The sequence below is a fragment of the Dendropsophus ebraccatus genome, chromosome 4, assembly GCF_027789765.1.
Source record: "Dendropsophus ebraccatus isolate aDenEbr1 chromosome 4, aDenEbr1.pat, whole genome shotgun sequence".
Lineage (NCBI taxonomy): Eukaryota > Metazoa > Chordata > Amphibia > Anura > Hylidae > Dendropsophus > Dendropsophus ebraccatus.
Window position 1 is genome coordinate 19,751,312 of NC_091457.1, and position 13,896 is coordinate 19,765,207.

Here is a 13,896-nt window from a genome sequence, read left to right on the forward strand (position 1 = left end):
CCCTGGATCAAAAGGGTACCCAAACCAATGTTTCTGCCCGGTTTCGAACCGGGGACCTTTCGCGTGTTAGGCGAACGTGATGACCACTACACTACAGAAACTCGGCGGAGGCCAACGCAGCTTTCCTCGCGAGCGAACAACACAAGTTTGAAAAAAGGAAGGAAAGTACTTTAAACTGGGGACCATCCCAGGCTGCCCCAAGTCCTGTCAGCTTCCCAATAGTTTCTTACTTGTGGCGATTGGGATGCACACTTAAAAAACAAACAAAAAAAACAAAAAAAAACTGGTTATTTAAGTCACAGCGTGGTGGGATGATGGCCAAAGTGAACGGACGTGAGAGGGGGATTAGCTCAAATGGTAGAGCGCTCGCTTAGCATGCGAGAGGTAGCGGGATCGATGCCCGCATCCTCCATAACCTTTTGACTTTTTCAAATGCCTTTTCTCATGCCACTCTTTGACAAGCCTAGGAGGTAGGCGAGCAAAGGCCGGCCAAGCCTTCGATAGCTCAGCTGGTAGAGCGGAGGACTGTAGTAAAAACATTAGCAATCCTTAGGTCGCTGGTTCGATTCCGGCTCGAAGGACCTTTTTCTTTGGGGGGAGGGAGGCGGGTGCATCCTTTCGTGTTGGACCTTTCGAGCAGCTGAAACACACATTCTGGCTGCGCTCTTCCTCTACTACCTTAAAACACCCTTTTAAGAGAGCTGTGCTCCCAGTCTGAGGAATTTAAAACAGACACCACATCCAAGCTCTCAGTTGGGAGTGCAGCTCAGGCCTGCCAAAGGAGGGCCTTTCGCTGTGCCCTGAAAGCCAAAGAAAATTAGGCCATCGTCCCTGGGTGGACTCGAACCACCAACCTTTCGGTTAACAGCCGAACGCGCTAACCGATTGCGCCACAGAGACACCGTTGCTGCACGCAATTGCTCGAAGCCCCAGCCAGGTCACATGACCTTTGACTCAATAATATCGAAAAAGGAAAACAGCCTCAAGGGGGGGCCCTGGCCTTTAACAAATGGCTATACTTGCTGGCGCATGGTAGCCAGAGGCCACCTATTTCGGCTTCTCTTCCCCGCCTTCCTAACCTCCTGAGCAGCAGCAGAGTGGCGCAGCGGAAGCGTGCTGGGCCCATAACCCAGAGGTCGATGGATCGAAACCATCCTCTGCTAAGAGCTCACTTTTACAAACCCCGCAAGTACAATTCCCCAGAAGTTTCTGCTTAAAATCTAGGAGAGTGGGGGCCGATTCATCAGCCGCCTCTTGCTCGTTGCCAAACACCTGTCTTCAATATCTCCAACAAGACAAACTGGACAAGTATGTGGCTGTGTCTAAAAAGCCTTGTTGCAAGCAAATATCACCTGCTTGCGCAAAGAAGGTTTTGTGTTGCACTAGTGGGGTAGCCAAAAATTTCTTCCAGAAGCACCATGCTTCTGCCCGGTTTCGAAGCCGGAATATTTCACGTGTTGGTGCTTTTGGCTACGTAGTGGGGTAGCCAAAAGGCTGCAAAAGAACTGTGTTTCTGCCCGGTTTCGAACCGGGGACCTTTCGCGTGTGAGGCGAACGTGATAACCGCTACACTACAGAAACCTGCCTGTTGAGACAGGCACCGCTATGGCGAGCCAGCCGCCAGTATTCAAACCGAGCGGAGGAAAACTGGGGCTTCGAAGTAAAAAGGTTTGTCCCTGGATCAAAAGGGTACCCAAACCAATGTTTCTGCCCGGTTTCGAACCGGGGACCTTTCGCGTGTTAGGCGAACGTGATGACCACTACACTACAGAAACTCGGCGGAGGCCAACGCAGCTTTCCTCGCGAGCGAACAACACAAGTTTGAAAAAAGGAAGGAAAGTACTTTAAACTGGGGACCATCCCAGGCTGCCCCAAGTCCTGTCAGCTTCCCAATAGTTTCTTACTTGTGGCGATTGGGATGCACACTTAAAAAAAAACAAAAAAACAAAAAAAAACTGGTTATTTAAGTCACAGCGTGGTGGGATGATGGCCAAAGTAAACGGAACGTGAGAGGGGGATTAGCTCAAATGGTAGAGCGCTCGCTTAGCATGCGAGAGGTAGCGGGATCGATGCCCGCATCCTCCATAACCTTTTGACTTTTTCAAATGCCTTTTCTCATGCCACTCTTTGACAAGCCTAGGAGGTAGGCGAGCAAAGGCCGGCCAAGCCTTCGATAGCTCAGCTGGTAGAGCGGAGGACTGTAGTAAAAACATTAGCAATCCTTAGGTCGCTGGTTCGATTCCGGCTCGAAGGACCTTTTTCTTTGGGGGGAGGGAGGCGGGTGCATCCTTTCGTGTTGGACCTTTCGAGCAGCTGAAACACACATTCTGGCTGCGCTCTTCCTCTACTACCTTAAAACACCCTTTTAAGAGAGCTGTGCTCCCAGTCTGAGGAATTTAAAACAGACACCACATCCAAGCTCTCAGTTGGGAGTGCAGCTCAGGCCTGCCAAAGGAGGGCCTTTCGCTGTGCCCTGAAAGCCAAAGAAAATTAGGCCATCGTCCCTGGGTGGACTCGAACCACCAACCTTTCGGTTAACAGCCGAACGCGCTAACCGATTGCGCCACAGAGACACCGTTGCTGCACGCAATTGCTCGAAGCCCCAGCCAGGTCACATGACCTTTGACTCAATAATATCGAAAAAGGAAAACAGCCTCAAGGGGGGGCCCTGGCCTTTAACAAATGGCTATACTTGCTGGCGCATGGTAGCCAGAGGCCACCTATTTCGGCTTCTCTTCCCCGCCTTCCTAACCTCCTGAGCAGCAGCAGAGTGGCGCAGCGGAAGCGTGCTGGGCCCATAACCCAGAGGTCGATGGATCGAAACCATCCTCTGCTAAGAGCTCACTTTTACAAACCCCGCAAGTACAATTCCCAGAAGTTTCTGCTTAAAATCTAGGAGAGTGGGGGCCGATTCATCAGCCGCCTCTTGCTCGTTGCCAAACACCTGTCTTCAATATCTCCAACAAGACAAACTGGACAAGTATGTGGCTGTGTCTAAAAAGCCTTGTTGCAAGCAAATATCACCTGCTTGCGCAAAGAAGGTTTTGTGTTGCACTAGTGGGGTAGCCAAAAATTTCTTCCAGAAGCACCATGCTTCTGCCCGGTTTCGAAGCCGGAATATTTCACGTGTTGGTGCTTTTGGCTACGTAGTGGGGTAGCCAAAAGGCTGCAAAAGAACTGTGTTTCTGCCCGGTTTCGAACCGGGGACCTTTCGCGTGTGAGGCGAACGTGATAACCGCTACACTACAGAAACCTGCCTGTTGAGACAGGCACCGCTATGGCGAGCCAGCCGCCAGTATTCAAACCGAGCGGAGGAAAACTGGGGCTTCGAAGTAAAAAGGTTTGTCCCTGGATCAAAAGGGTACCCAAACCAATGTTTCTGCCCGGTTTCGAACCGGGGACCTTTCGCGTGTTAGGCGAACGTGATGACCACTACACTACAGAAACTCGGCGGAGGCCAACGCAGCTTTCCTCGCGAGCGAACAACACAAGTTTGAAAAAAGGAAGGAAAGTACTTTAAACTGGGGACCATCCCAGGCTGCCCCAAGTCCTGTCAGCTTCCCAATAGTTTCTTACTTGTGGCGATTGGGATGCACACTTAAAAAAACAAAACAAAAAAAAACAAAAAAAAACTGGTTATTTAAGTCACAGCGTGGTGGGATGATGGCCAAAGTGAACGGACGTGAGAGGGGGATTAGCTCAAATGGTAGAGCGCTCGCTTAGCATGCGAGAGGTAGCGGGATCGATGCCCGCATCCTCCATAACCTTTTGACTTTTTCAAATGCCTTTTCTCATGCCACTCTTTGACAAGCCTAGGAGGTAGGCGAGCAAAGGCCGGCCAAGCCTTCGATAGCTCAGCTGGTAGAGCGGAGGACTGTAGTAAAAACATTAGCAATCCTTAGGTCGCTGGTTCGATTCCGGCTCGAAGGACCTTTTTCTTTGGGGGGAGGGAGGCGGGTGCATCCTTTCGTGTTGGACCTTTCGAGCAGCTGAAACACACATTCTGGCTGCGCTCTTCCTCTACTACCTTAAAACACCCTTTTAAGAGAGCTGTGCTCCCAGTCTGAGGAATTTAAAACAGACACCACATCCAAGCTCTCAGTTGGGAGTGCAGCTCAGGCCTGCCAAAGGAGGGCCTTTCGCTGTGCCCTGAAAGCCAAAGAAAATTAGGCCATCGTCCCTGGGTGGACTCGAACCACCAACCTTTCGGTTAACAGCCGAACGCGCTAACCGATTGCGCCACAGAGACACCGTTGCTGCACGCAATTGCTCGAAGCCCCAGCCAGGTCACATGACCTTTGACTCAATAATATCGAAAAAGGAAAACAGCCTCAAGGGGGGGCCCTGGCCTTTAACAAATGGCTATACTTGCCAGAGGCCACCTATTTCGGCTTCTCTTCCCCGCCTTCCTAACCTCCTGAGCAGCAGCAGAGTGGCGCAGCGGAAGCGTGCTGGGCCCATAACCCAGAGGTCGATGGATCGAAACCATCCTCTGCTAAGAGCTCACTTTTACAAACCCCGCAAGTACAATTCCCCAGAAGTTTCTGCTTAAAATCTAGGAGAGTGGGGGCCGATTCATCAGCCGCCTCTTGCTCGTTGCCAAACACCTGTCTTCAATATCTCCAACAAGACAAACTGGACAAGTATGTGGCTGTGTCTAAAAAGCCTTGTTGCAAGCAAATATCACCTGCTTGCGCAAAGAAGGTTTTGTGTTGCACTAGTGGGGTAGCCAAAAATTTCTTCCAGAAGCACCATGCTTCTGCCCGGTTTCGAAGCCGGAATATTTCACGTGTTGGTGCTTTTGGCTACGTAGTGGGGTAGCCAAAAGGCTGCAAAAGAACTGTGTTTCTGCCGGTTTCGAACCGGGGACCTTTCGCGTGTGAGGCGAACGTGATAACCGCTACACTACAGAAACCTGCCTGTTGAGACAGGCACCGCTATGGCGAGCCAGCCGCCAGTATTCAAACCGAGCGGAGGAAAACTGGGGCTTCGAAGTAAAAAGGTTTGTCCCTGGATCAAAAGGGTACCCAAACCAATGTTTCTGCCCGGTTTCGAACCGGGGACCTTTCGCGTGTTAGGCGAACGTGATGACCACTACACTACAGAAACTCGGCGGAGGCCAACGCAGCTTTCCTCGCGAGGCGAACAACACAAGTTTGAAAAAAGGAAGGAAAGTACTTTAAACTGGGGACCATCCCAGGCTGCCCCAAGTCCTGTCAGCTTCCCAATAGTTTCTTACTTGTGGCGATTGGGATGCACACTTAAAAAAACAAAACAAAAAAAAACAAAAAAAACTGGTTATTTAAGTCACAGCGTGGTGGGATGATGGCCAAAGTGAACGGACGTGAGAGGGGGATTAGCTCAAATGGTAGAGCGCTCGCTTAGCATGCGAGAGGTAGCGGGATCGATGCCCGCATCCTCCATAACCTTTTGACTTTTTCAAATGCCTTTTCTCATGCCACTCTTTGACAAGCCTAGGAGGTAGGCGAGCAAAGGCCGGCCAAGCCTTCGATAGCTCAGCTGGTAGAGCGGAGGACTGTAGTAAAAACATTAGCAATCCTTAGGTCGCTGGTTCGATTCCGGCTCGAAGGACCTTTTTCTTTGGGGGGAGGGAGGCGGGTGCATCCTTTCGTGTTGGACCTTTCGAGCAGCTGAAACACACATTCTGGCTGCGCTCTTCCTCTACTACCTTAAAACACCCTTTTAAGAGAGCTGTGCTCCCAGTCTGAGGAATTTAAAACAGACACCACATCCAAGCTCTCAGTTGGGAGTGCAGCTCAGGCCTGCCAAAGGAGGGCCTTTCGCTGTGCCCTGAAAGCCAAAGAAAATTAGGCCATCGTCCCTGGGTGGACTCGAACCACCAACCTTTCGGTTAACAGCCGAACGCGCTAACCGATTGCGCCACAGAGACACCGTTGCTGCACGCAATTGCTCGAAGCCCCAGCCAGGTCACATGACCTTTGACTCAATAATATCGAAAAAGGAAAACAGCCTCAAGGGGGGGCCCTGGCCTTTAACAAATGGCTATACTTGCTGGCGCATGGTAGCCAGAGGCCACCTATTTCGGCTTCTCTTCCCCGCCTTCCTAACCTCCTGAGCAGCAGCAGAGTGGCGCAGCGGAAGCGTGCTGGGCCCATAACCCAGAGGTCGATGGATCGAAACCATCCTCTGCTAAGAGCTCACTTTTACAAACCCCGCAAGTACAATTCCCCAGAAGTTTCTGCTTAAAATCTAGGAGAGTGGGGGCCGATTCATCAGCCGCCTCTTGCTCGTTGCCAAACACCTGTCTTCAATATCTCCAACAAGACAAACTGGACAAGTATGTGGCTGTGTCTAAAAAGCCTTGTTGCAAGCAAATATCACCTGCTTGCGCAAAGAAGGTTTTGTGTTGCACTAGTGGGGGTAGCCAAAAATTTCTTCCAGAAGCACCATGCTTCTGCCCGGTTTCGAAGCCGGAATATTTCACGTGTTGGTGCTTTTGGCTACGTAGTGGGGTAGCCAAAAGGCTGCAAAAGAACTGTGTTTCTGCCCGGTTTCGAACCGGGGACCTTTCGCGTGTGAGGCGAACGTGATAACCGCTACACTACAGAAACCTGCCTGTTGAGACAGGCACCGCTATGGCGAGCCAGCCGCCAGTATTCAAACCGAGCGGAGGAAAACTGGGGCTTCGAAGTAAAAAGGTTTGTCCCTGGATCAAAAGGGTACCCAAACCAATGTTTCTGCCCGGTTTCGAACCGGGGACCTTTCGCGTGTTAGGCGAACGTGATGACCACTACACTACAGAAACTCGGCGGAGGCCAACGCAGCTTTCCTCGCGAGCGAACAACACAAGTTTGAAAAAAGGAAGGAAAGTACTTTAAACTGGGGACCATCCCAGGCTGCCCCAAGTCCTGTCAGCTTCCCAATAGTTTCTTACTTGTGGCGATTGGGATGCACACTTAAAAAAACAAAACAAAAAAAAACAAAAAAAAACTGGTTATTTAAGTCACAGCGTGGTGGGATGATGGCCAAAGTGAACGGACGTGAGAGGGGGATTAGCTCAAATGGTAGAGCGCTCGCTTAGCATGCGAGAGGTAGCGGGATCGATGCCCGCATCCTCCATAACCTTTTGACTTTTTCAAATGCCTTTTCTCATGCCACTCTTTGACAAGCCTAGGAGGTAGGCGAGCAAAGGCCGGCCAAGCCTTCGATAGCTCAGCTGGTAGAGCGGAGGACTGTAGTAAAAACATTAGCAATCCTTAGGTCGCTGGTTCGATTCCGGCTCGAAGGACCTTTTTCTTTGGGGGGAGGGAGGCGGGTGCATCCTTTCGTGTTGGACCTTTCGAGCAGCTGAAACACACATTCTGGCTGCGCTCTTCCTCTACTACCTTAAAACACCCTTTTAAGAGAGCTGTGCTCCCAGTCTGAGGAATTTAAAACAGACACCACATCCAAGCTCTCAGTTGGGAGTGCAGCTCAGGCCTGCCAAAGGAGGGCCTTTCGCTGTGCCCTGAAAGCCAAAGAAAATTAGGCCATCGTCCCTGGGTGGACTCGAACCACCAACCTTTCGGTTAACAGCCGAACGCGCTAACCGATTGCGCCACAGAGACACCGTTGCTGCACGCAATTGCTCGAAGCCCCAGCCAGGTCACATGACCTTTGACTCAATAATATCGAAAAAGGAAAACAGCCTCAAGGGGGGGCCCTGGCCTTTAACAAATGGCTATACTTGCTGGCGCATGGTAGCCAGAGGCCACCTATTTCGGCTTCTCTTCCCCGCCTTCCTAACCTCCTGAGCAGCAGCAGAGTGGCGCAGCGGAAGCGTGCTGGGCCCATAACCCAGAGGTCGATGGATCGAAACCATCCTCTGCTAAGAGCTCACTTTTACAAACCCCGCAAGTACAATTCCCCAGAAGTTTCTGCTTAAAATCTAGGAGAGTGGGGGCCGATTCATCAGCCGCCTCTTGCTCGTTGCCAAACACCTGTCTTCAATATCTCCAACAAGACAAACTGGACAAGTATGTGGCTGTGTCTAAAAAGCCTTGTTGCAAGCAAATATCACCTGCTTGCGCAAAGAAGGTTTTGTGTTGCACTAGTGGGGTAGCCAAAAATTTCTTCCAGAAGCACCATGCTTCTGCCCGGTTTCGAAGCCGGAATATTTCACGTGTTGGTGCTTTTGGCTACGTAGTGGGGTAGCCAAAAGGCTGCAAAAGAACTGTGTTTCTGCCCGGTTTCGAACCGGGGACCTTTCGCGTGTGAGGCCGAACGTGATAACCGCTACACTACAGAAACCTGCCTGTTGAGACAGGCACCGCTATGGCGAGCCAGCCGCCAGTATTCAAACCGAGCGGAGGAAAACTGGGGCTTCGAAGTAAAAAGGTTTGTCCCTGGATCAAAAGGGTACCCAAACCAATGTTTCTGCCCGGTTTCGAACCGGGGACCTTTCGCGTGTTAGGCGAACGTGATGACCACTACACTACAGAAACTCGGCGGAGGCCAACGCAGCTTTCCTCGCGAGCGAACAACACAAGTTTGAAAAAAGGAAGGAAAGTACTTTAAACTGGGGACCATCCCAGGCTGCCCCAAGTCCTGTCAGCTTCCCAATAGTTTCTTACTTGTGGCGATTGGGATGCACACTTAAAAAAACAAAACAAAAAAAAACAAAAAAAAACTGGTTATTTAAGTCACAGCGTGGTGGGATGATGGCCAAAGTGAACGGACGTGAGAGGGGGATTAGCTCAAATGGTAGAGCGCTCGCTTAGCATGCGAGAGGTAGCGGGATCGATGCCCGCATCCTCCATAACCTTTTGACTTTTTCAAATGCCTTTTCTCATGCCACTCTTTGACAAGCCTAGGAGGTAGGCGAGCAAAGGCCGGCCAAGCCTTCGATAGCTCAGCTGGTAGAGCGGAGGACTGTAGTAAAAACATTAGCAATCCTTAGGTCGCTGGTTCGATTCCGGCTCGAAGGACCTTTTTCTTTGGGGGGAGGGAGGCGGGTGCATCCTTTCGTGTTGGACCTTTCGAGCAGCTGAAACACACATTCTGGCTGCGCTCTTCCTCTACTACCTTAAAACACCCTTTTAAGAGAGCTGTGCTCCCAGTCTGAGGAATTTAAAACAGACACCACATCCAAGCTCTCAGTTGGGAGTGCAGCTCAGGCCTGCCAAAGGAGGGCCTTTCGCTGTGCCCTGGAAAGCCAAAGAAAATTAGGCCATCGTCCCTGGGTGGACTCGAACCACCAACCTTTCGGTTAACAGCCGAACGCGCTAACCGATTGCGCCACAGAGACACCGTTGCTGCACGCAATTGCTCGAAGCCCCAGCCAGGTCACATGACCTTTGACTCAATAATATCGAAAAAGGAAAACAGCCTCAAGGGGGGGGCCCTGGCCTTTAACAAATGGCTATACTTGCTGGCGCATGGTAGCCAGAGGCCACCTATTTCGGCTTCTCTTCCCCGCCTTCCTAACCTCCTGAGCAGCAGCAGAGTGGCGCAGCGGAAGCGTGCTGGGCCATAACCCAGAGGTCGATGGATCGAAACCATCCTCTGCTAAGAGCTCACTTTTACAAACCCCGCAAGTACAATTCCCCAGAAGTTTCTGCTTAAAATCTAGGAGAGTGGGGGCCGATTCATCAGCCGCCTCTTGCTCGTTGCCAAACACCTGTCTTCAATATCTCCAACAAGACAAACTGGACAAGTATGTGGCTGTGTCTAAAAAGCCTTGTTGCAAGCAAATATCACCTGCTTGCGCAAAGAAGGTTTTGTGTTGCACTAGTGGGGTAGCCAAAAATTTCTTCCAGAAGCACCATGCTTCTGCCCGGTTTCGAAGCCGGAATATTTCACGTGTTGGTGCTTTTGGCTACGTAGTGGGGTAAGCCAAAAGGCTGCAAAAGAACTGTGTTTCTCCCCGGTTCGAAACCGGGGACCTTTCGCGTGTGAGGCGAACGTGATAACCGCTACACTACAGAAACCTGCCTGTTGAGACAGGCACCGCTATGGCGAGCCAGCCGCCAGTATTCAAACCGAGCGGAGGAAAACTGGGGCTTCGAAGTAAAAAGGTTGTCCCTGGATCAAAAGGGTACCCAAACCAATGTTTCTGCCCGGTTTCGAACCGGGGACCTTTCGCGTGTTAGGCGAACGTGATGACCACTACACTACAGAAACTCGGCGGAGGCCAACGCAGCTTTCCTCGCAAGCGAACAACACAAGTTTGAAAAAAGGAAGGAAAGTACTTTAAACTGGGGACCATCCCAGGCTGCCCCAAGTCCTGTCAGCTTCCCAATAGTTTCTTACTTGTGGCGATTGGGATGCACACTTAAAAAAACAAAACAAAAAAAAAAAAAAAAAAACTGGTTATTTAAGTCACAGGCGTGGTGGGATGATGGCCAAAGTGAACGGACGTGAGAGGGGGATTAGCTCAAATGGTAGAGCGCTCGCTTAGCATGCGAGAGGTAGCGGGATCGATGCCCGCATCCTCCATAACCTTTTGACTTTTTCAAATGCCTTTTCTCATGCCACTCTTTGACAAGCCTAGGAGGTAGGCGAGCAAAGGCCGGCCAAGCCTTCGATAGCTCAGCTGGTAGAGCGGAGGACTGTAGTAAAAACATTAGCAATCCTTAGGTCGCTGGTTCGATTCCGGCTCGAAGGACCTTTTTCTTTGGGGGGAGGGAGGCGGGTGCATCCTTTCGTGTTGGACCTTTCGAGCAGCTGAAACACACATTCTGGCTGCGCTCTTCCTCTACTAACCTTAAAACACCCTTTTAAGAGAGCTGTGCTCCCAGTCTGAGGAATTTAAAACAGACACCACATCCAAGCTCTCAGTTGGGAGTGCAGCTCAGGCCTGCCAAAGGAGGGCCTTTCGCTGTGCCCTGAAAGCCAAAGAAAATTAGGCCATCGTCCCTGGGTGGACTCGAACCACCAACCTTTCGGTTAACAGCCGAACGCGCTAACCGATTGCGCCACAGAGACACCGTTGCTGCACGCAATTGCTCGAAGCCCCAGCCAGGTCACATGACCTTTGACTCAATAATATCGAAAAAGGAAAACAGCCTCAAGGGGGGCCCTGGCCTTTAACAAATGGCTATACTTGCTGGCGCATGGTAGCCAGAGGCCACCTATTTCGGCTTCTCTTCCCCGCCTTCCTAACCTCCTGAGCAGCAGCAGAGTGGCGCAGCGGAAGCGTGCTGGGCCCATAACCCAGAGGTCGATGGATCGAAACCATCCTCTGCTAAGAGCTCACTTTTACAAACCCCGCAAGTACAATTCCCCAGAAGTTTCTGCTTAAAATCTAGGAGAGTGGGGGCCGATTCATCAGCCGCCTCTTGCTCGTTGCCAAACACCTGTCTTCAATATCTCCAACAAGACAAACTGGACAAGTATGTGGCTGTGTCTAAAAAGCCTTGTTGCAAGCAAATATCACCTGCTTGCGCAAAGAAGGTTTTGTGTTGCACTAGTGGGGTAGCCAAAAATTTCTTCCAGAAGCACCATGCTTCTGCCCGGTTTTCGAAGCCGGAATATTTCACGTGTTGGTGCTTTTGGCTACGTAGTGGGGTAGCCAAAAGGCTGCAAAAGAACTGTGTTTCTGCCCGGTTTCGAACCGGGGACCTTTCGCGTGTGAGGCGAACGTGATAACCGCTTACACTACAGAAACCTGCCTGTTGAGACAGGCACCGCTATGGCGAGCCAGCCGCCAGTATTCAAACCGAGCGGAGGAAAACTGGGGCTTCGAAGTAAAAAGGTTTGTCCCTGGATCAAAAGGGTACCCAAACCAATGTTTCTGCCCGGTTTCGAACCGGGGACCTTTCGCGTGTTAGGCGAACGTGATGACCACTACACTACAGAAACTCGGCGGAGGCCAACGCAGCTTTCCTCGCGAATGCGAACAACACAAGTTTGAAAAAAGGAAGGAAAGTACTTTCAAACTGGGGACCATCCCAGGCTGCCCCAAGTCCTGTCAGCTTCCCAATAGTTTCTTACTTGTGGCGATTGGGATGCACACTTAAAAAAACAAAACAAAAAAAAACAAAAAAAAACTGGTTATTTAAGTCACAGCGTGGTGGGATGATGGCCAAAGTGAACGGACGTGAGAGGGGGATTAGCTCAAATGGTAGAGCGCTCGCTTAGCATCGAAAAAGGAAAACAGCCTCAAGGGGGGGCCCTGGCCTTTAACAAATGGCTATACTTGCTGGCGCATGGTAGCCAGAGGCCACCTATTTCGGCTTCTCTTCCCCGCCTTCCTAACCTCCTGAGCAGCAGCAGAGTGGCGCAGCGGAAGCGTGCTGGGCCCATAACCCAGAGGTCGATGGATCGAAACCATCCTCTGCTAAGAGCTCACTTTTACAAACCCCGCAAGTACAATTCCCCAGAAGTTTCTGCTTAAAATCTAGGAGAGTGGGGGCCGATTCATCAGCCGCCTCTTGCTCGTTGCCAAACACCTGTCTTCAATATCTCCAACAAGACAAACTGGACAAGTATGGTGGCTGTGTCTAAAAAGCCTTGTTGCAAGCAAATATCACCTGCTTGCGCAAAGAAGGTTTTGTGTTGCACTAGTGGGTAGCCAAAAATTTCTTCCAGAAGCACCATGCTTCTGCCCGGTTTTCGAAGCCGGAATATTTCACGTGTTGGTGCTTTTGGCTACGTAGTGGGGTAGCCAAAAGGCTGCAAAAGAACTGTGTTTCTGCCCGGTTTCGAACCGGGGACCTTTCGCGTGTGAGGCGAACGTGATAACCGCTACACTACAGAAACCTGCCTGTTGAGACAGGCACCGCTATGGCGAGCCAGCCGCCAGTATTCAAACCGAGCGGAGGAAAAACTGGGGCTTCGAAGTAAAAAGGTTTGTCCCTGGATCAAAAGGGTACCCAAACCAATGTTTCTGCCCGGTTTCGAACCGGGGGACCTTTCGCGTGTTAGGCGAACGTGATGACCACTACACTACAGAAACTCGGCGGAGGCCAACGCAGCTTTCCTCGCGAGCGAACAACACAAGTTTGAAAAAAGGAAGGAAAGTACTTCCTTCCATCCCAGGCTGCCCCAAGTCCTGTCAGCTTCCCAATAGTTTCTTACTTGTGGCGATTGGGATGCACACTTAAAAAAACAAAACAAAAAAAAACAAAAAAAAACTGGTTATTTAAGTCACAGCGTGGTGGGATGATGGCCAAAGTGAACGGACGTGAGAGGGGGATTAGCTCAAATGGTAGAGCGCTCGCTTAGCATGCGAGAGGTAGCGGGATCGATGCCCGCATCCTCCATAACCTTTTGACTTTTTCAAATGCCTTTTCTCATGCCACTCTTTGACAAGCCTAGGAGGTAGGCGAGCAAAGGCCGGCCAAGCCTTCGATAGCTCAGCTGGTAGAGCGGAGGACTGTAGTAAAAACATTAGCAATCCTTAGGTCGCTGGTTCGATTCCGGCTCGAAGGACCTTTTTCTTTGGGGGGAGGGAGGCGGGTGCATCCTTTCGTGTTGGACCTTTCGAGCAGCTGAAACACACATTCTGGCTGCGCTCTTCCTCTACTACCTTAAAACACCCTTTTAAGAGAGCTGTGCTCCCAGTCTGAGGAATTTAAAACAGACACCACATCCAAGCTCTCAGTTGGGAGTGCAGCTCAGGCCTGCCAAAGGAGGGCCTTTCGCTGTGCCCTGAAAGCCAAAGAAAATTAGGCCATCGTCCCTGGGTGGACTCGAACCACCAACCTTTCGGTTAACAGCCGAACGCGCTAACCGATTGCGCCACAGAGACACCGTTGCTGCACGCAATTGCTCGAAGCCCAGCCAGGTCACATGACCTTTGACTCAATAATATCGAAAAAGGAAAACAGCCTCAAGGGGGGGCCCTGGCCTTTAACAAATGGCTATACTTGCTGGCGCATGGTAGCCAGAGGCCACCTATTTCGGCTTCTCTTCCCCGCCTTCCTAACCTCC

General features: G+C 51.0%; 48 non-coding genes across 48 annotated transcripts; 23 read left to right on the top strand and 25 right to left on the bottom strand.

Annotated features, from left to right (window-relative positions):
• Positions 1–28: 28 nt before the first annotated feature.
• On the bottom strand, positions 29–101 carry TRNAV-AAC (transfer RNA valine (anticodon AAC)). The gene has a single exon. It is a non-coding gene; the product is annotated as a tRNA-Val (tRNA).
• Positions 102–339: 238 nt separating this feature from the next.
• On the top strand, positions 340–412 carry TRNAA-AGC (transfer RNA alanine (anticodon AGC)). The gene has a single exon. It is a non-coding gene; the product is annotated as a tRNA-Ala (tRNA).
• Positions 413–494: 82 nt separating this feature from the next.
• TRNAY-GUA (transfer RNA tyrosine (anticodon GUA)) lies at positions 495–581 on the top strand. Its single transcript is given in 2 exon segments — positions 495–531; positions 546–581. It is a non-coding gene; the product is annotated as a tRNA-Tyr (tRNA).
• Positions 582–826: 245 nt separating this feature from the next.
• TRNAN-GUU (transfer RNA asparagine (anticodon GUU)) lies at positions 827–900 on the bottom strand. The gene has a single exon. It is a non-coding gene; the product is annotated as a tRNA-Asn (tRNA).
• Positions 901–1,091: 191 nt separating this feature from the next.
• TRNAM-CAU (transfer RNA methionine (anticodon CAU)) lies at positions 1,092–1,163 on the top strand. The gene has a single exon. It is a non-coding gene; the product is annotated as a tRNA-Met (tRNA).
• Positions 1,164–1,508: 345 nt separating this feature from the next.
• Positions 1,509–1,581, bottom strand: TRNAV-CAC (transfer RNA valine (anticodon CAC)). Its single transcript has one exon. It is a non-coding gene; the product is annotated as a tRNA-Val (tRNA).
• Positions 1,582–1,702: 121 nt separating this feature from the next.
• TRNAV-AAC (transfer RNA valine (anticodon AAC)) lies at positions 1,703–1,775 on the bottom strand. The gene has a single exon. It is a non-coding gene; the product is annotated as a tRNA-Val (tRNA).
• Positions 1,776–2,012: 237 nt separating this feature from the next.
• TRNAA-AGC (transfer RNA alanine (anticodon AGC)) lies at positions 2,013–2,085 on the top strand. Its single transcript has one exon. It is a non-coding gene; the product is annotated as a tRNA-Ala (tRNA).
• Positions 2,086–2,167: 82 nt separating this feature from the next.
• Positions 2,168–2,254, top strand: TRNAY-GUA (transfer RNA tyrosine (anticodon GUA)). Its single transcript is given in 2 exon segments — positions 2,168–2,204; positions 2,219–2,254. It is a non-coding gene; the product is annotated as a tRNA-Tyr (tRNA).
• Positions 2,255–2,499: 245 nt separating this feature from the next.
• Positions 2,500–2,573, bottom strand: TRNAN-GUU (transfer RNA asparagine (anticodon GUU)). Its single transcript has one exon. It is a non-coding gene; the product is annotated as a tRNA-Asn (tRNA).
• Positions 2,574–2,764: 191 nt separating this feature from the next.
• On the top strand, positions 2,765–2,836 carry TRNAM-CAU (transfer RNA methionine (anticodon CAU)). The gene has a single exon. It is a non-coding gene; the product is annotated as a tRNA-Met (tRNA).
• A 344-nt stretch (positions 2,837–3,180) lies between these two features.
• TRNAV-CAC (transfer RNA valine (anticodon CAC)) lies at positions 3,181–3,253 on the bottom strand. The gene has a single exon. It is a non-coding gene; the product is annotated as a tRNA-Val (tRNA).
• Positions 3,254–3,374: 121 nt separating this feature from the next.
• On the bottom strand, positions 3,375–3,447 carry TRNAV-AAC (transfer RNA valine (anticodon AAC)). The gene has a single exon. It is a non-coding gene; the product is annotated as a tRNA-Val (tRNA).
• A 241-nt stretch (positions 3,448–3,688) lies between these two features.
• TRNAA-AGC (transfer RNA alanine (anticodon AGC)) lies at positions 3,689–3,761 on the top strand. Its single transcript has one exon. It is a non-coding gene; the product is annotated as a tRNA-Ala (tRNA).
• Positions 3,762–3,843: 82 nt separating this feature from the next.
• TRNAY-GUA (transfer RNA tyrosine (anticodon GUA)) lies at positions 3,844–3,930 on the top strand. Its single transcript is given in 2 exon segments — positions 3,844–3,880; positions 3,895–3,930. It is a non-coding gene; the product is annotated as a tRNA-Tyr (tRNA).
• A 245-nt stretch (positions 3,931–4,175) lies between these two features.
• Positions 4,176–4,249, bottom strand: TRNAN-GUU (transfer RNA asparagine (anticodon GUU)). The gene has a single exon. It is a non-coding gene; the product is annotated as a tRNA-Asn (tRNA).
• A 177-nt stretch (positions 4,250–4,426) lies between these two features.
• On the top strand, positions 4,427–4,498 carry TRNAM-CAU (transfer RNA methionine (anticodon CAU)). The gene has a single exon. It is a non-coding gene; the product is annotated as a tRNA-Met (tRNA).
• A 345-nt stretch (positions 4,499–4,843) lies between these two features.
• On the bottom strand, positions 4,844–4,915 carry TRNAV-CAC (transfer RNA valine (anticodon CAC)). The gene has a single exon. It is a non-coding gene; the product is annotated as a tRNA-Val (tRNA).
• Positions 4,916–5,036: 121 nt separating this feature from the next.
• TRNAV-AAC (transfer RNA valine (anticodon AAC)) lies at positions 5,037–5,109 on the bottom strand. Its single transcript has one exon. It is a non-coding gene; the product is annotated as a tRNA-Val (tRNA).
• A 241-nt stretch (positions 5,110–5,350) lies between these two features.
• TRNAA-AGC (transfer RNA alanine (anticodon AGC)) lies at positions 5,351–5,423 on the top strand. The gene has a single exon. It is a non-coding gene; the product is annotated as a tRNA-Ala (tRNA).
• Positions 5,424–5,505: 82 nt separating this feature from the next.
• On the top strand, positions 5,506–5,592 carry TRNAY-GUA (transfer RNA tyrosine (anticodon GUA)). Its single transcript is given in 2 exon segments — positions 5,506–5,542; positions 5,557–5,592. It is a non-coding gene; the product is annotated as a tRNA-Tyr (tRNA).
• A 245-nt stretch (positions 5,593–5,837) lies between these two features.
• Positions 5,838–5,911, bottom strand: TRNAN-GUU (transfer RNA asparagine (anticodon GUU)). The gene has a single exon. It is a non-coding gene; the product is annotated as a tRNA-Asn (tRNA).
• A 191-nt stretch (positions 5,912–6,102) lies between these two features.
• Positions 6,103–6,174, top strand: TRNAM-CAU (transfer RNA methionine (anticodon CAU)). The gene has a single exon. It is a non-coding gene; the product is annotated as a tRNA-Met (tRNA).
• Positions 6,175–6,520: 346 nt separating this feature from the next.
• Positions 6,521–6,593, bottom strand: TRNAV-CAC (transfer RNA valine (anticodon CAC)). Its single transcript has one exon. It is a non-coding gene; the product is annotated as a tRNA-Val (tRNA).
• A 121-nt stretch (positions 6,594–6,714) lies between these two features.
• On the bottom strand, positions 6,715–6,787 carry TRNAV-AAC (transfer RNA valine (anticodon AAC)). Its single transcript has one exon. It is a non-coding gene; the product is annotated as a tRNA-Val (tRNA).
• Positions 6,788–7,028: 241 nt separating this feature from the next.
• Positions 7,029–7,101, top strand: TRNAA-AGC (transfer RNA alanine (anticodon AGC)). Its single transcript has one exon. It is a non-coding gene; the product is annotated as a tRNA-Ala (tRNA).
• An 82-nt stretch (positions 7,102–7,183) lies between these two features.
• Positions 7,184–7,270, top strand: TRNAY-GUA (transfer RNA tyrosine (anticodon GUA)). Its single transcript is given in 2 exon segments — positions 7,184–7,220; positions 7,235–7,270. It is a non-coding gene; the product is annotated as a tRNA-Tyr (tRNA).
• Positions 7,271–7,515: 245 nt separating this feature from the next.
• Positions 7,516–7,589, bottom strand: TRNAN-GUU (transfer RNA asparagine (anticodon GUU)). The gene has a single exon. It is a non-coding gene; the product is annotated as a tRNA-Asn (tRNA).
• Positions 7,590–7,780: 191 nt separating this feature from the next.
• Positions 7,781–7,852, top strand: TRNAM-CAU (transfer RNA methionine (anticodon CAU)). Its single transcript has one exon. It is a non-coding gene; the product is annotated as a tRNA-Met (tRNA).
• A 345-nt stretch (positions 7,853–8,197) lies between these two features.
• On the bottom strand, positions 8,198–8,271 carry TRNAV-CAC (transfer RNA valine (anticodon CAC)). The gene has a single exon. It is a non-coding gene; the product is annotated as a tRNA-Val (tRNA).
• Positions 8,272–8,392: 121 nt separating this feature from the next.
• On the bottom strand, positions 8,393–8,465 carry TRNAV-AAC (transfer RNA valine (anticodon AAC)). Its single transcript has one exon. It is a non-coding gene; the product is annotated as a tRNA-Val (tRNA).
• Positions 8,466–8,706: 241 nt separating this feature from the next.
• Positions 8,707–8,779, top strand: TRNAA-AGC (transfer RNA alanine (anticodon AGC)). The gene has a single exon. It is a non-coding gene; the product is annotated as a tRNA-Ala (tRNA).
• An 82-nt stretch (positions 8,780–8,861) lies between these two features.
• TRNAY-GUA (transfer RNA tyrosine (anticodon GUA)) lies at positions 8,862–8,948 on the top strand. The gene is given in 2 exon segments: positions 8,862–8,898; positions 8,913–8,948. It is a non-coding gene; the product is annotated as a tRNA-Tyr (tRNA).
• A 246-nt stretch (positions 8,949–9,194) lies between these two features.
• On the bottom strand, positions 9,195–9,268 carry TRNAN-GUU (transfer RNA asparagine (anticodon GUU)). The gene has a single exon. It is a non-coding gene; the product is annotated as a tRNA-Asn (tRNA).
• Positions 9,269–9,877: 609 nt separating this feature from the next.
• On the bottom strand, positions 9,878–9,950 carry TRNAV-CAC (transfer RNA valine (anticodon CAC)). The gene has a single exon. It is a non-coding gene; the product is annotated as a tRNA-Val (tRNA).
• A 120-nt stretch (positions 9,951–10,070) lies between these two features.
• Positions 10,071–10,143, bottom strand: TRNAV-AAC (transfer RNA valine (anticodon AAC)). Its single transcript has one exon. It is a non-coding gene; the product is annotated as a tRNA-Val (tRNA).
• Positions 10,144–10,385: 242 nt separating this feature from the next.
• TRNAA-AGC (transfer RNA alanine (anticodon AGC)) lies at positions 10,386–10,458 on the top strand. Its single transcript has one exon. It is a non-coding gene; the product is annotated as a tRNA-Ala (tRNA).
• An 82-nt stretch (positions 10,459–10,540) lies between these two features.
• TRNAY-GUA (transfer RNA tyrosine (anticodon GUA)) lies at positions 10,541–10,627 on the top strand. The gene is given in 2 exon segments: positions 10,541–10,577; positions 10,592–10,627. It is a non-coding gene; the product is annotated as a tRNA-Tyr (tRNA).
• Positions 10,628–10,873: 246 nt separating this feature from the next.
• On the bottom strand, positions 10,874–10,947 carry TRNAN-GUU (transfer RNA asparagine (anticodon GUU)). Its single transcript has one exon. It is a non-coding gene; the product is annotated as a tRNA-Asn (tRNA).
• A 190-nt stretch (positions 10,948–11,137) lies between these two features.
• Positions 11,138–11,209, top strand: TRNAM-CAU (transfer RNA methionine (anticodon CAU)). Its single transcript has one exon. It is a non-coding gene; the product is annotated as a tRNA-Met (tRNA).
• Positions 11,210–11,555: 346 nt separating this feature from the next.
• Positions 11,556–11,629, bottom strand: TRNAV-CAC (transfer RNA valine (anticodon CAC)). The gene has a single exon. It is a non-coding gene; the product is annotated as a tRNA-Val (tRNA).
• Positions 11,630–11,750: 121 nt separating this feature from the next.
• On the bottom strand, positions 11,751–11,823 carry TRNAV-AAC (transfer RNA valine (anticodon AAC)). Its single transcript has one exon. It is a non-coding gene; the product is annotated as a tRNA-Val (tRNA).
• A 409-nt stretch (positions 11,824–12,232) lies between these two features.
• TRNAM-CAU (transfer RNA methionine (anticodon CAU)) lies at positions 12,233–12,304 on the top strand. The gene has a single exon. It is a non-coding gene; the product is annotated as a tRNA-Met (tRNA).
• Positions 12,305–12,650: 346 nt separating this feature from the next.
• On the bottom strand, positions 12,651–12,723 carry TRNAV-CAC (transfer RNA valine (anticodon CAC)). Its single transcript has one exon. It is a non-coding gene; the product is annotated as a tRNA-Val (tRNA).
• A 122-nt stretch (positions 12,724–12,845) lies between these two features.
• On the bottom strand, positions 12,846–12,919 carry TRNAV-AAC (transfer RNA valine (anticodon AAC)). The gene has a single exon. It is a non-coding gene; the product is annotated as a tRNA-Val (tRNA).
• A 234-nt stretch (positions 12,920–13,153) lies between these two features.
• Positions 13,154–13,226, top strand: TRNAA-AGC (transfer RNA alanine (anticodon AGC)). The gene has a single exon. It is a non-coding gene; the product is annotated as a tRNA-Ala (tRNA).
• An 82-nt stretch (positions 13,227–13,308) lies between these two features.
• Positions 13,309–13,395, top strand: TRNAY-GUA (transfer RNA tyrosine (anticodon GUA)). Its single transcript is given in 2 exon segments — positions 13,309–13,345; positions 13,360–13,395. It is a non-coding gene; the product is annotated as a tRNA-Tyr (tRNA).
• A 245-nt stretch (positions 13,396–13,640) lies between these two features.
• TRNAN-GUU (transfer RNA asparagine (anticodon GUU)) lies at positions 13,641–13,714 on the bottom strand. The gene has a single exon. It is a non-coding gene; the product is annotated as a tRNA-Asn (tRNA).
• Between the last annotated feature and the right edge of the window lie 182 nt (positions 13,715–13,896).